Raw genomic sequence first — 14,380 nt, forward strand, 5'->3', positions numbered from 1 at the left:
AAAAACAAGAATCTCGAGAATTCTAAAGATTTATTTTTTGAAAATCCAAAGAATTTTTTGAAGATAATCCATAGACTCTTCCGTGGAAATTCTAAATAATGCCTCGAATAAAAAATACTTGGAAAATTTTAAAAATGTGATGGAATTCACAAAGAGCGTAAAAAAGTATTCCGAAAAAATTTCATTTCAAAATTCCAAATTTGAAAAAAAAATCCAAAAACAAAAAATCCACGGGAATATCAAAGTGTTTCATGTGGCATTGGCTGTTTAATATCTTTCGGAAATTCAGAAGAGTTTTTATTGAAAAATTTAGAAGTCTTCTACTTCTTCTATGGCTCCATATTCCAAGTGGAAGTTGGTCTGCTTTTCAACTTAGTATATTATATTAGCATTTCCTTAGTTATAAATTGAAAGCATTTATATGCCATCCATTGCAGACTGAACTGAACATTTTTAAGTGCACTCCTTGAAATGTTCGTAAAACTTCTTTTGGAAATAAAGAAGAATTTCTGGTGAAGATTCGAAAGAACTTGACGTAGAAAATTTCATTAGAATGTAAAAAAAATATGAAAATTTGAACATTTTTTTCCACCGAAAATTATATGTATTTCCCACGGGACTGTTTTGAATTTTCAGACAGAATTCACATGGAATTTTTTTCGGAGTTTTAAGGAAATTTTTTCGCAATTTACACTGGAGATGTTTTGTTTTTTTTTTCATTAACAATTTGTAGCAAAATTTCCAAACAAAATTTTTCAGAGAATATTGTTCAAAAATCATTCTGAATGCCAGCACTTTATCAGGATTATATGAAGTAATTTCAAAGTTTTTACAGGAAACTTCTCTACTTGATTTTTCCTGAATATCCACAAGAAATTCTTTTGAAGTTTTTTTCTTGGATTATTGTAAAAACATGAATATTTTTCAAATTTTTAGCTACAGTCCGCTGATGCAAAAGTGCTGGCAAGGATGTTATCGATCATTTAGTAATCTGCATTCGATCATTTAGTCGTTTTTTAATAACTCATTCCAGAGGCTAAATTTCAAAATGTGTTATATGGTGGACTTCTAGTGCAAAGGTTTATCTACTACTCTGCCTAACAGTTCGTTGTTTTAATTTCACTAATAACGGAACTATAGCGCTAGTAGCAGTAACTTAGACTAAATGATTGCATATTTTGTTATCATTTAGTTAAGAAAAATTATTTTGAGCTTTTTAGTGGAATGTCTTCACTTGTCATAAGACGAGTTTGTACAATCCCATTGAATTCCACCGCTTAAGTCGAGTCAAGTACGAGACACTGAAGACGGCCTTACTGTTGAGGTCGAAATACGTATCTGTCAAGATACAATTAAGTGGTGGATTTCAATGGGATTGTACAAACTCGTCTTATGACAAGTGAAGACATTCCACTAAAAAGCTCAAAATAATTTTTCTTAACTAAATGATAACAAAATATGCAATCATTTAGTCTAAGTTACTGCTACTAGCGCTATAGTTCCGTTATTAGTGAAGGGCCCTCCTTAGCCGTGCGGTAAGACGCGCGGCTACAAAGCAAGACCATGCTGAGGGTGGCTGGGTTCGATTCCCGGTGCCGGTCTAGGCAATTTTCGGGTTGGAAATTGTCTCGACTTCCCTGGGCATAAAAGTATCATCGTGTTAGCCTCATGATATACAAGTGCAAAAATGGTAACTTGGCTTAGAAACCTCGCAGTCAATAACTGTGGAAATGCTCAATGAACACTAAGCTGCTAGGCGGCTCTGTCCCAGTGTGGGGATGTAATGCCAAAAAGAAGAAGAAGAAGATTTCAATGGGATTGTACAAACTCGTCTTATGACAAGTTATCATTTAGTATAAGTATGGCAACTAGCACCGTAACTCCTTTAGCAGTGGAATTCAAACATCGACCTGTTAAGGAGAGTTGTAGAAAAACCTTAGCACTAAAAGTCCACCATACAACACATTTTTAAATTTAGCCTCTAGAATGAGTTTTTGACAAACTACTAAATGATCGAAAGCAGATTATTAAATGATCGATAACATCCTTGAGTGTCGGCGGCGTGATGCAAAAAACCATCTGCGGCGGTGGCGTGGCACGGCGGATTTTTTTTTATATTTTCCCATTTTTTCTTTACAAATTTTTCTTGCGGAAATTGAGACTGAATCGCAACCTGTTTTTTCGTTTATTTTTTTATGGAATAAGGATTTAAGGCTAAGATGGTCAAATAGCGCAGATATGCATCGGCGTTACGACCGACGCTGCGTTACTGGTTTTTCTCGATGCACACCTGCGTCTTTTTAACGCTGAGTTGAATCGGCCCTAAGATGCGCTTTGCGTTTAATGATTAAATCATTAAATTTTAATGATTTGTATTTTTTACACCGCTATTGTTATTCACCAAAAGTTTTTCGTGTAAAAAAACCACGTGGTTCGAGAGCAACACACCCCTCCCCCCATGTGGCTTATCGTGGTCATTTTCCAAACCCCCCTCCCCCCATATATGACCACGTGGTTTCTGGACGGCCCCTAACAGCCCTTTAAGTTCCTGTTTCAGAAATTTCAACGCTGTTTGTGATATGTTTGATTTTAATATTTCTAAGCATTGTTTCAAAACTAGGATTAATAATGTAGTTTAATTTTAGTCTGTACGATACCATCGAAGACGATTCAATAAATAAATAAAAAAAAGGCGATATTCATTTTACAAACGGGATAATGCTGAGATCAGTGACAGGGTTAGTCGTGCTTGATGAAGCACAGGGCACTGCACGCACGGATTGACGTTTATTGGCCTTGTTGTTTACGATTCGGACTTAAAGAAATTCAATCTAATTTTAATGAATATGTGATTGATTAACAGCAACATGTTACGCGCACTTTTAGCAAAACGCATAACAAAGCGCTCGTAGGTCCGAGGTCTTGTTGAAGCCTCTCATCCACGACGTTACTGGTACGAATCTGGTTTGAGCTGATTTTTTTTGAATTTGGAGACGATTTTCAACACTGCCGGCGCCAAAGTTCTGGTACCGTCAACGGGGGTGACAATCGATCAAATGCGGGTGAGATAACTAAATTACAAGAGACAATTTTCAATGATTTCATTATCCGACCTCCAGATTGTCGGTGAGAGATATGACCAATTCTCACTTGAAGGTACTAAATAGTTGAGCACCAGCTATTTTGGCGCAATCGATCTAGTGATAATATGGTGTCAGTTGCTAAAACTAGTTATTTGCGGGAGAAACGACCAATCAGTTTGAACAATGTCTTGACTCGACATTTAATCTCAAACATGAATGATTTGCTTCGGAAATTCCTCCAGAAACTCCATGGGATATTGCACCAGGAGTTCTTTTTTGGGAAATTCCGCTAGGTATTTCGTTTAGAATTATCCTTCCAATATTCATCGTGACTTCCTCCAGAAATTCATGAGGAATTTGCTCCAGAGTTGCTTATGAACTTCCTTAAGGAATTTCCTCGAAAATTTCTTCAGATTTTCTTTTGAAAGTTCCTAAAGTAGTTACTTCGGAAGTTGCCCCAAAAATCCTTTGAAAATTCCTACTCTCATTCCTACGAAATTTCCTTGGGAAATTCTACAGAAATTCATTTTAAAATCCTGCGGAAATTCCTTTAAGAATTTCTTCGGAAATTTCCCCATAAGTTGCTCATGAACTTACCTCAGGGATTGCTTCTGAAATTTCTTTAAGATTTTTCTCGAAAGTTTCTCAAGCAGTTAGTTCGGAAATTCCTAAAATTTCCACTTCCTTAAGAAGCTCATGCCTCAAAAAAGAAATAAAAGAAGTCGACCAAAATCTAACCTGGCAACAGGTTAAAGCGATAGCTGAACATCGCTCAGGATGGAGATCTTTCAAATCGGCCCTTTACACCGCCGGAGGTGTACAGGACCCATAAGTAAAATAGAAAACTCATTCATGGATTCCTTCCTAACGTCTTCCAGGAATTCCGTTGGGTATTTTTTCCCATTTGGAAAATTCCTCAATAATATCATCATAAATATTTCAAAATTTCTTCAGAAAATCTTTTGAAAAATCCTCCCAAAATTGCTGCGAAAATTCTTTCACGAATTCTTCCAAAAATTTCTCTAGAAGTTGCTTATGAGCTTCCATTAGGAATTGCTTTAGAAACTCCTCCAGGAATGCTATCGAAAGTTCTCCATAGAGTAATTTCGAAAATTTCATCAAAAGTTGATTTGGAAATTCCTCTGGAAATTACTTAAAGTATTCCTTGGGAAATTCTTCCATGGATTCCATCCATAATTCTTCCAGAACTTCCTTTGGAAATTCCTCCATGAATTCTTTTAAAATTCCATATTGTAGAATTTTCAAAGGAATTCCCAGAACATTTACCTTATAAAATCCCTTCGGATATTTTTTGGAAATTCTTTCAGGAGTTCCTTCAAAAAATCCTCCAAGTATTCCACAGAAAATTCCTCCAGATGTTGCTTATGAACTGCGCAAAAACTTTCCTTAAAATTTCCGGGGGAATTCCCTTCCAATTTCTTGAAAGATTTGCGAATTTTCCTCTGAATTCCCGGGGGAATTTACTTCTGAATTCCTGAATAAAATCCCTTCCAATTTCCCAGAGGAAATGCCCTACGAGTTCCCGGAAGTGTGCTCCCTGGAATTCCCGGAGGAATTCCTTTCTAAACTCCCAGACGAATAACCGTATTCCCGGATGAATTTCCCTCCAAATTGCTTCATCGAATTCTCAGAAGAACTTACCTCCGAATTCTTGGAGAAACTTACCCTCGAATTTTTGGAGGAAATTTCCTCCGAATTCCCGGATAATTCCCTTCTGAATACCCAAAAGAATTCCCCTCCGAATTCCCGCAGAACTTCCCTTCGAATTTCCGAAGGAGTTGTTGTCGAATTCCATGTAGTTTCTCCAATAATTCTCCGGTAGTTTCTTTGTGAACTCCTCCGGAAGCTCCTCCGGAAGTTCTTCCAGGAATTCCTCCAGAAGTTCCTTCGCAAAATTCCTCTGGATGATCCTCCAGGAATTGCTCCGGAAGTTCCTCCAGGAATTCCTCCGTGAGTTTCTCTGCCATCGGGTGACCATGGTGATTCGTTTCTTCAACATTATAGGGGACTGCACAGACTGCTTTGTCTCTTTTTCGCTGCAAAGAAATTAGAAAACAACAAGGCCAGTAAACGTCAAAATTTATGAAGAACGAAAGAGGAAGAGATTTTTCCGTGCAGTGCCCTATAGTTGAAAATGAAACACAGGTCGGGGAACTGCACGAAAAAATCTATTTCTCTTTCGTTCTTCATAAATTTTGACATTTACTGGCCTTGTTGTATTATCATTTCTTTGCAGTGAAAAAGAAACAAAGCAGTCTGTGCAGTCCCTATAGGGCACTGCACGGACTGCTTTGTCTCTTTCTCGCTGCAAAGAAATTAGAAAACAACAAGGCCAGTAAACGTCAAAATTAATGAGGAACGAAAGAGAAAAGGATATTTCCGTGCAGTTCCCTATAGGGCACTGCACGGACTACTATGTCTCGACAAATCTCTTTCTCTTTCTTTCTTCATGAATTTTGACTGGCCTTGTTGTTTTCTAATTTATTTGCAGCGAGAAAGAGACAAAGCAGCCCGTGCAGTCCTGGATTCCTGGAGGAACTCACAATATATTTGAATTTCGAGAGCAAAGCAGTTTCTCGCCGCGATAGCATGCGAAAGTCATTGAAGCTTTCAACCGATAAGAAAATTTCACCACTAGCATTCATGGGAAAGCAAATCTCTTACAAACGTTTAATAATAAAACACATTTTGAATGTTGCTATATCAGCCGTTTCTCGATGGGGTTTTCAAGTTTTTTGGACCAAGGAAGAGTCAACTCTTCTATATAGCCATCTGCAAATATTGATTTTTAAATTATGTATCATCAATAATTGTTTAAAAATTTGAAAATAGGTCAACCAATCCCTTGCGTGCACTGCAAGCACAGACATCAAAATCGAGCAGTTTGTGGGTTTGGCCACAATCCTTAGTTCGAACAAGATTTCATGGAGAGCGTATACGGCAGCATTGCAAAGAAGGCGCCGGTAGCGGTCACAACGGAATACCATCAATATCGGTGGTTGCTGCTAAGAATTTAAGCTCAACGATGCGATGGCGTCTGCTGCTTTCCAGCAGGATATCATCGTATGATCGGCCAGCAGCAACACTCAAGTGATTTTTTCATGTTTTTGACTGGTGCTGGTGTTGAGCCATCGAATATTTGTAAGTCATCATGCAAACAATGTTAATGCAGCTTCACCCTTCAACGCTTGTGGTTTCTCTATCGACGCCAACTATCTTCCGTCGCCAAGCGATCATGTTTTGCACTTTGATATTATATTTTCTGTCACTTAGAAGAAAATACATCTAAAATCAACTCTCTTCCGTTTAAAATAAAGGTTTATACTAGAACCGATTTACGCTTGATGCGTCTTTACAACCACTAACAGCAACCTGTCTTGCGAGAATACTCCACTTGCTGCCGAAAATAGTCACCAGATGATTTACCACAATTCTAAGAACATTTCACTTGGATGCAGATGATTCTGACGACGGCCACACCACAGACAAACTGCCGCCATCTGTTTCTTAATTTGCATAACACAGTGAAAACAACAGATATATTTGATGACTTAATGCTGAAAGTGTTATGCCTGTGTGTCTGTGGTAAGGTGTTCTAAGAAAAAAGATGGATAAGAAAAATCATTTTTTCAGAGAAAAAGCCTTCAAGCTGCATGTAAGACTCAAACCGTGGTTAAACCGTTCTGAGTTAATTGAAAGTAAAATTAATTCGGGAAAATCTCGAAGAAAACTTTTGTGAACAACAGCCCCGTCTTTATAAGAGCGAAAGCAAAGGTAACAAGAATGGAATTAATTAAGACACAATATTTAAACCTAGCGGCCTATCCCTAGTAAAAATTATAATGGAACATGTTAGAGCATATGTAAAAAGGAAAGCGATTGATTCTTCCAAAGTAATTAAATAGCAAGACATGCATCTTTCCAAGCAATAAGATTCGATTAGTCGATATTTTATCGAATAAATATATTCCAAATCAAACATTAAAAGACTTCTAAAGCAACATGTTGAACGAAATACTAAAGCGACAGATCGCTTTTAAATGCAATTATGAATAAACACGAAAGGAAGTCAGCTCCCACCCTCTTGAGTCTCATTAGATTCTTTTCACCTCCAAAATGGTTCCCTGTTTGTCGGGAAATTTGAAAGACGCTAACAATCCTTCAGCTTCATTATATTTTTGCCCTTCTGGCGACGACGCAACGTGGGAACTCCTTGCTTCCGATTCCCATATTACGTTGGGTTGAATCACAGCCCACAAGTAAACAAACACCCCTACCGCACAACACCAGTTGCGAGCTAACGTAAGGAGTGTGCTTTGGTGCCAAGGAGGTGGTGCCCATGAAAAGAAAACCGCATTTCATTCAACATAAACACGAAAAAATTTTAATGAGCGAATGTTCCAGACAGATTGCTTCCTTTTCTTACTGAATCTGAATTGTTCTTCAAACTTTCCAATCACAATAATGAAGGGTTATTCGAGAAACGAAGAAATCAACCCACCTTATAGCTGTGCGCACAAAACTAGTTCGCTTTAGTAATTTATTGTGGTAAGTTTAGTGAATAAAATGCATTCATTGGTATTAATTACCTTATCAGTATTCGGTATTAGAACAGCAACACAAATACAAAAGAATAGTACAATTCGACATTTTTTTTTCCAAACCTGTCTAAGCAGCAGAACGCTTATTTCCCAGATATGATGGATGGAAACCGGAACCGAAAACGTTTCGTTTTTGACTGACGACTGACTACGATGGCGCCTTTAATCCTGATCACATGAAGTACAAACAACGCAGACATCGTGGCCAAAACTAATTCAATGAATGTCAGTTTGGAAAGTAGTAAATTGTTCAAGCCAAAACTGCTTAAACATCTAGTTCAAACTAGTCCAGAAACGCATTACTTGATCTGGCACACATTTCATGGAAAATTATGGAACAGGATTATCCATCATACTACAGAAATCACTTCAATCCTCTGTACTGAACCCTGTTTCTCAAAAAAAAAAACTCAATAAGAGTTTCCTTATTGAATATTAGTTTTTTAGTGAAACACTTCAGTCCTTTTCTTCGGTAGAAATCACATCCATCTTGTTGTGTTTAGTGCAATATGTTCAAAACTGAATCAGATAAACAAATGCTGTACATACCTTGAAAGTAGAAATGTTCTTAAGATAAAACAGTCTTGATGACTTAGGATGCCAATAATACCTTTATATAAAAATGATCTTCTTGGGCTCTCGCCCTCAGTTATGCAAGTTATCCCTTTTGGCCAGCACTCGCCCTCAAATAATTCGCAGTGCACTGCTGCTTCGCCGTTTTCTCATTTCCGTTGACGAGTCGCTCCACGTCTCGCTCTCTCGCTTCGCCTCCATCATTAGTGGTAGAGCAATAAACACTTATTTTTCCTGAAGATTATTTCTTCCATGGGCGACGCCGCCCAAAGCGGTTGGAAAAATTGAATTTTGACTCGAACTTTCTGCACCACACACATGGATCATGAGGCTCGTAGGATGAAAATGTTTATGGATTTTATTTTCACAGGAAATCAGTGACTGGTACTGAGTAATGGCTTTAGGAGATGGAAAAGTTTGATGTGTGGAACTCAGACTGAGGGAAATTGCACTAATTTCGATATAATAGCATTGTGCCGGCGCTTCTATGGTGAAGGAAGCTTAACATGGATGTGAGTTAATGTTGTTCTGTGGAAGGTGTGGGTGAAGCAATGCGATGGATTTGTATGTTTCAAGGTTTTGTTTGAATAGTATAAGGATAGGTTGGCAAACTTGTTATATTTTGGGCGACTCCCACGTTGGCAGGGTGGAAGATAAATAACACGTTCTGCATTTCTTCCCAGTAGCTTTATAAAGATAGATTCGTATTTTCTTTTTCAACAAGACGTTTTTAGTGTTGCTTTAGCGTGCAATATATGAGGCATCACCTTTCAAGTTTTTTTTTTCATTCCGATTTAAACCGTATCATTTAATAGATTTCATGATTCAATTTACTTCCACTAAAATCACTTCGTATCAACAAATACGCATTTCGCTTTCTACTTGAAAACTTTTAAAACACTGAACTTGAAAACACAGTTCCTATCCCTACCTCCCCGTGAAACCAGCCAGGATACGAGCATCTTTGGGGATCTGGTAACCAAACTATGCGTGACGGACTAGAAAAATGCTGCTAGGAGTCGAATGATAGTGGCTCGTACTCGAGAGCAGTGTCATTTGCATTCGTTTGTATAATTTTCCCAGAACTTTTTTCAGAAGGTAGCTATCAATTCATGTTGTATGACGAACTTATAGCGGTTAAATGGGCCTACAACTTTGTCTAACGAGACTTTGCTGTAAATATGTAATCTGCGGCGTGGGAGGCAAAATGTCATTCAAATGACATTATGTCAAATGACACGTGACATTTTGGAGAGTTTTCACTCTCCAGCCTTTGATGTTATACTTAGAGCAATGTACCCTTGGACAAAAATATAACCCTACTCAAGCGTTATGAGTACATTCAAAATTATGGAAGAAATTTTGCTTCTAAAGAAAGTTATGAACAAATTAGTCAAATGACATGCAGATGACATTTTACAAGCCTGCTCGAGAGTGGTACAGTATAGCAAGGGCAGAAGAGAAACGCAGGGGATCATGGATAGAAGTGATATGTGGAGGTTTTACGCGAGTGTTAATGGCGCGCGGCATAAGACTGCGCCAGTGCCCGCCATGTGCAATGGCCAAGAGGAATTTGCTGACAGACAAGACTATGGTGGTAGCCAGGTAGAAGAAGCACTTAGAAGATTTGTAGAACGGTGAAAACGTAGGTGTATTAAGCTGCTATGAAAGACGAGATCCCGGTCGATCTTTGTTACGGTTTATAATTTAGAATCGTGAAAAAATGCCCGATCTATAAACAAGGGGGGAGGGCTGTTAAGCCAAAAGTCATTCTGCCGAAAACTATTTTAGTTTATTGATTCTCACCGTATTACAACTGTACTAAACATGCAAACTTTTATTGGATTTCTGCGGGCTTTTCGATGCACCTTTGCACGGCATACAGGTCTGAGGGGGAAGAGTCGTTTAGCTGAATCCCATTCGGCAGAAAGTCATTAAGCCGAATGACATTAGGCCGAAACCCATCTGGCCGAAAGTCGTTTGGCCGAATGAGTCATCCGACCGAATATGTCATTTGGCCGAATAGGTCGTTTGGCCTAATAAAGCCTGTCCACGTTAGATTTCGGACACTGAGACAATGTTCAACTGATTTGTAGCCATTTTATCTCTTTGGACAAGAAGGAAAACCTGCTGAAAGAATAACATAAAGCGGAGAGATTCAACTGTCGTGTAAATTGATCTCCTCAGTGGTTTGTGAAAATTTTAAAAAATCGCATTGGATGATGGGTGTCCGGAATTTAACGTGGACAGGCTTTAGGACATTTTGTCGAGTAAGATAATTGGCCGAATAGGACATTTGGTCAAATAGGAAATTTTTAGGAAGTGAGGCGTCTCACTACTCACTTCTGTGAAAAGTGAGAAATAGGGAGTGAGAAGTGAGACGTATCAATCCTCACTTCGCACTACTCACTTTCCTCAGTGAGAAATGCGGAATAAGTAGTGAGAAGTGAGACGTCTCACTTTTCACATCTCATTCTCGCTTTTTAAAGCGACTTATTCGGCCATATGACATTTATTTATTTATTTATTTATTTATTTATACCTCATCTGATAATTATCTCAATGAGGATGAAGGATGAGGAAAAGCCCTTTTGATGAGATAAAATCCCATCAAAAGTGCATAAAAACCCCATATCTTTTCTTAAATACAGTTTTACATAAATTGAGTAATCATAGTAAATAAAACATAATACAATATTTTGTCTTATGATTAAATAGTCAACTGATAAAAATAGCAACACGTATGAAGGGATGAATGATGACGTCACTTGATCCATTTTCAACTCACCGCAAACAAAAGAAAAGAACAGGGAGCAACTTTTTCACAGTTTATAGTAATTGGAATCAAACTCACCTTTCTATGTTGTCTAAAATAAGCTATGGTTGGAGATGAAGCTGTTTGAGCCGGTTCTTGAAGAGAGTTGCAGAGATGCTGTAGTCGAAAAGCGGGTAAACCTTGTTGAATTCTCGGCAAATAGCAGTGATAGGTTCATTTAGTCCGTAGTGAGTTCTCCTAAAGTCCAATCTCAAGGGGTTTCTTGGCCGTAAGGTGATTGTCGGTGCATTGATATTAATCTTTTCCAAAATTTGCGGCGCATCAATCGAACCTAACAGCAACTTTCCAGCAAAAACTGCCCTAAAAGCCTCTCTACGGCTACGTAGAGTTTCCATTCCAAGAAGCCGGCAGCGAATTTAATATCGAGGCATGTTAGCTATGTCATTCCATGGAAGTAGTCTGAGGGCAAATCTAGTGAACCTGGATTGAATGTTTTCAATACGCTTAATCCAGATTTCAGTGTATGGACACCAAGCCACACACGCAGATTCAAGCGAAGAGCGAACTAGTGAATAATAAAGCGATCGTAGGCTGAATGGTTCCAAGAACTCCCGAGTTGTCCGCATAATGAATCCGAGATTTCTGTTGGCTTTAGCAATTATGGCAGAGTAGTGATCACGGAAGGACATACTTGTATCCAGCAGTACTCCTAAGTCTTTCACAGTAGATACCCGGGGTAGTATTGTCCCGCATTTTTTGTAATTCCAAATTATAGTGTTTCCGGTAGAATGAAATGATAGAACATTTTTCAGCACTTATTACCATTTGATTTCTTGTGCACCAATCTTGAAACAAATTTATCATGCGCTGCAGCTCCAAACAATCTTCAATACTAGTAACAGCAATATAAATCTTCAAATCGTCAGCATAAACAATACGAAATCCAGTTGGTAGCAGACGGCAAACATCGTTTATGAATAAAGAAAACAGTAATGGCCCAAGGTTACTGCCCTGTGGTACTCCTGAATGGTTCGTAAAAGAGTCAGATTGCACTGCACCAATTTTCACAGATAGCCGCCTATTTGTCAAATAAGATTGAAGCCAGCGTGTGAAGGATATCGGAGCTCCCAGTCGATCTATTTTTGATAACAGAATAAAATGATCGACTCGATCAAATGCAGCCTTCAGGTCAGTGTAGACAGTATCGACTTATCGACAGTAACGGTTTCCTCCCTCGATGTTATTTATGCAGAACGATGAAAATTGGACGAGGTTGGTATCAATCGAACGCCCAGGATAAAAACCGTGCTGATCAGCAAAAATATATTGCTTTGTTGCAAAGAAAAGAACATCACCAACAAGAATTTCTAACAGCTTAGATACAGCGCAAAGTGAGGTGATGCCTCTATAGTTAACCACGTTTCGTTTATCACCCTTTTTATAAACCGGGAACATGAAGGACTCCTTCCATTGAGCAAGAAATGTGCATTCAGAAATTGATCTGTTGCAGATGATAGCGAGTGGAACGCAAAGCGATTTTTTAAGTACAATGGATGGTATACCGTCAGGACCAGCAGTTGATGTAGACTTCAGTTTGGTGAGTGCTTTCAAAACATCGCTATGTGAAAAGCGAAACTCTCCTATATCGAGGACATCACATGGAACGCCAGTCAAAGCGTTGTTAATAAGATGGGCAGGAACCTATTCTTCTCTGAAGACACTTGAGAACTGTTTAGCGAATAAGCTGCAAATTCCTTCACGCATATCAGCCGATTCTTCCTTTTGAAACACAGCATTCGGTAGACCAACTTCTTTCCTCTTTGTGTTCATGAATGACCAAAACTGCTTAGGGTTTCGTTTCAAGTTTATTTCAGTTCGACGGGCGTAACGTCTGTAGAGACATCTGTTGTAAATTCGATATCTATTGCTAGCAGTGTTGAAAATTCGCTTGGACTCCGGAGTTCTCATATTGGTGTACTTTCTTAATGCATTGGATCTACGGCGCTTCAAATAACGCAAGTGATTGTTGGACCATGGTGGTTTTCTTCTACGAATAGGGGCCGGAACATGGAAATGGAAAAGCTGATTAAGAGTGTCAGTGAAAAGTTCCACGGCACAGTCGATGTTTGGTGCGTTCGATAAAGCTGTCCAGTCAACTCCAGAAATGGCATGGTTCAGTGTCACGTAATTCGCCTTGTGAGAGTTAAACACATTAGAAGGTTCAGCTTCTTCAAATTCAACGAGATGTCCACAGGAAACCGATGCAACGAGAGCAGGGTGGTACGGATCATGTTCTACAAGTGATTCGACAGCTGCAAGTATCGAACACTTGGGAATGGCCTCCGAATTAACGAATATCAAGTCCAAGATTCGATCGCGATAGTGCTTAACGTAATTAATCTGCTTCATGTTGAGTAGGGCAATGCCATCCAAAAAACAACAGCTGGCTTGCGAAAAGCTGGAGTTCGATGGATCAGCAAAATAGTAATCAGACGAGGATTGGACCCAGTTCAAGTTGTTCTGATTAAAATCCCAAAATGAAAGATGACAATCTCCAGGTTTCAGGGAGCTAGTAACATTAGAAGCGGATTGAAGATGCTTTTCAATGACGGTAACGTTACTGGCAATCTCCGGTGACAAGTAAACAACACCAATAGAGATTAATGTTGACCCAAAGATGCTCTATGGTACTGTCTATATCGACAGAAGATAAAGCAGAATTCAATCGGTTTGATACAGCAATGAGGACACCACCGCCTCTCTTTCTTGTTGATGTTGCAGGATTTCGATCATGACGATAGACGGTGAACCGATCACCAAATAGCTGTGTATTGAAAATCTGGTCGTTAAGCCACGTTTCAGTATTAACGATTACGTCGTAGTTGGACTCAGATGCCGCTAGGAAATTTTTTTCCACTTTCGTGCGAAGCCCTCTAACGTTCTGGTAGTAGATGCTGATATGATTTTCGTCCGTTGTCTCCTGTTGGTGTGTTCGGTTTTCTGGGGAACCAAGGTCTTCGCTAGATGATAGAGTTGTCATGCGTCTCACGAAATCAGATTGAGAGGAGACTGAGGAGTTAGACTGAAACGTATTCTTCGTAAGGTTGTGTGTAGCATCTTCCCCTGCCTCGGCAGGACATATACTCAAATGTTTACCTGAGGAACCAAGGTCGTCGCTAGATGGTAGTGTTGTCATGCGTCTCACGAAATCAGATTTAAAGGAGACTGAGGAGTTAAACTGAAACGTATTCTTCATAAGGTTGTGTGTAGCATCTTCTCCTGCCTCGGCAGATGTATATTCCTCGACTTTATGACATTCAGCACAT

Source organism: Armigeres subalbatus, chromosome 3 (genome assembly GCF_024139115.2).
Source record: "Armigeres subalbatus isolate Guangzhou_Male chromosome 3, GZ_Asu_2, whole genome shotgun sequence".
NCBI classification, from domain to species: domain Eukaryota; kingdom Metazoa; phylum Arthropoda; class Insecta; order Diptera; family Culicidae; genus Armigeres; species Armigeres subalbatus.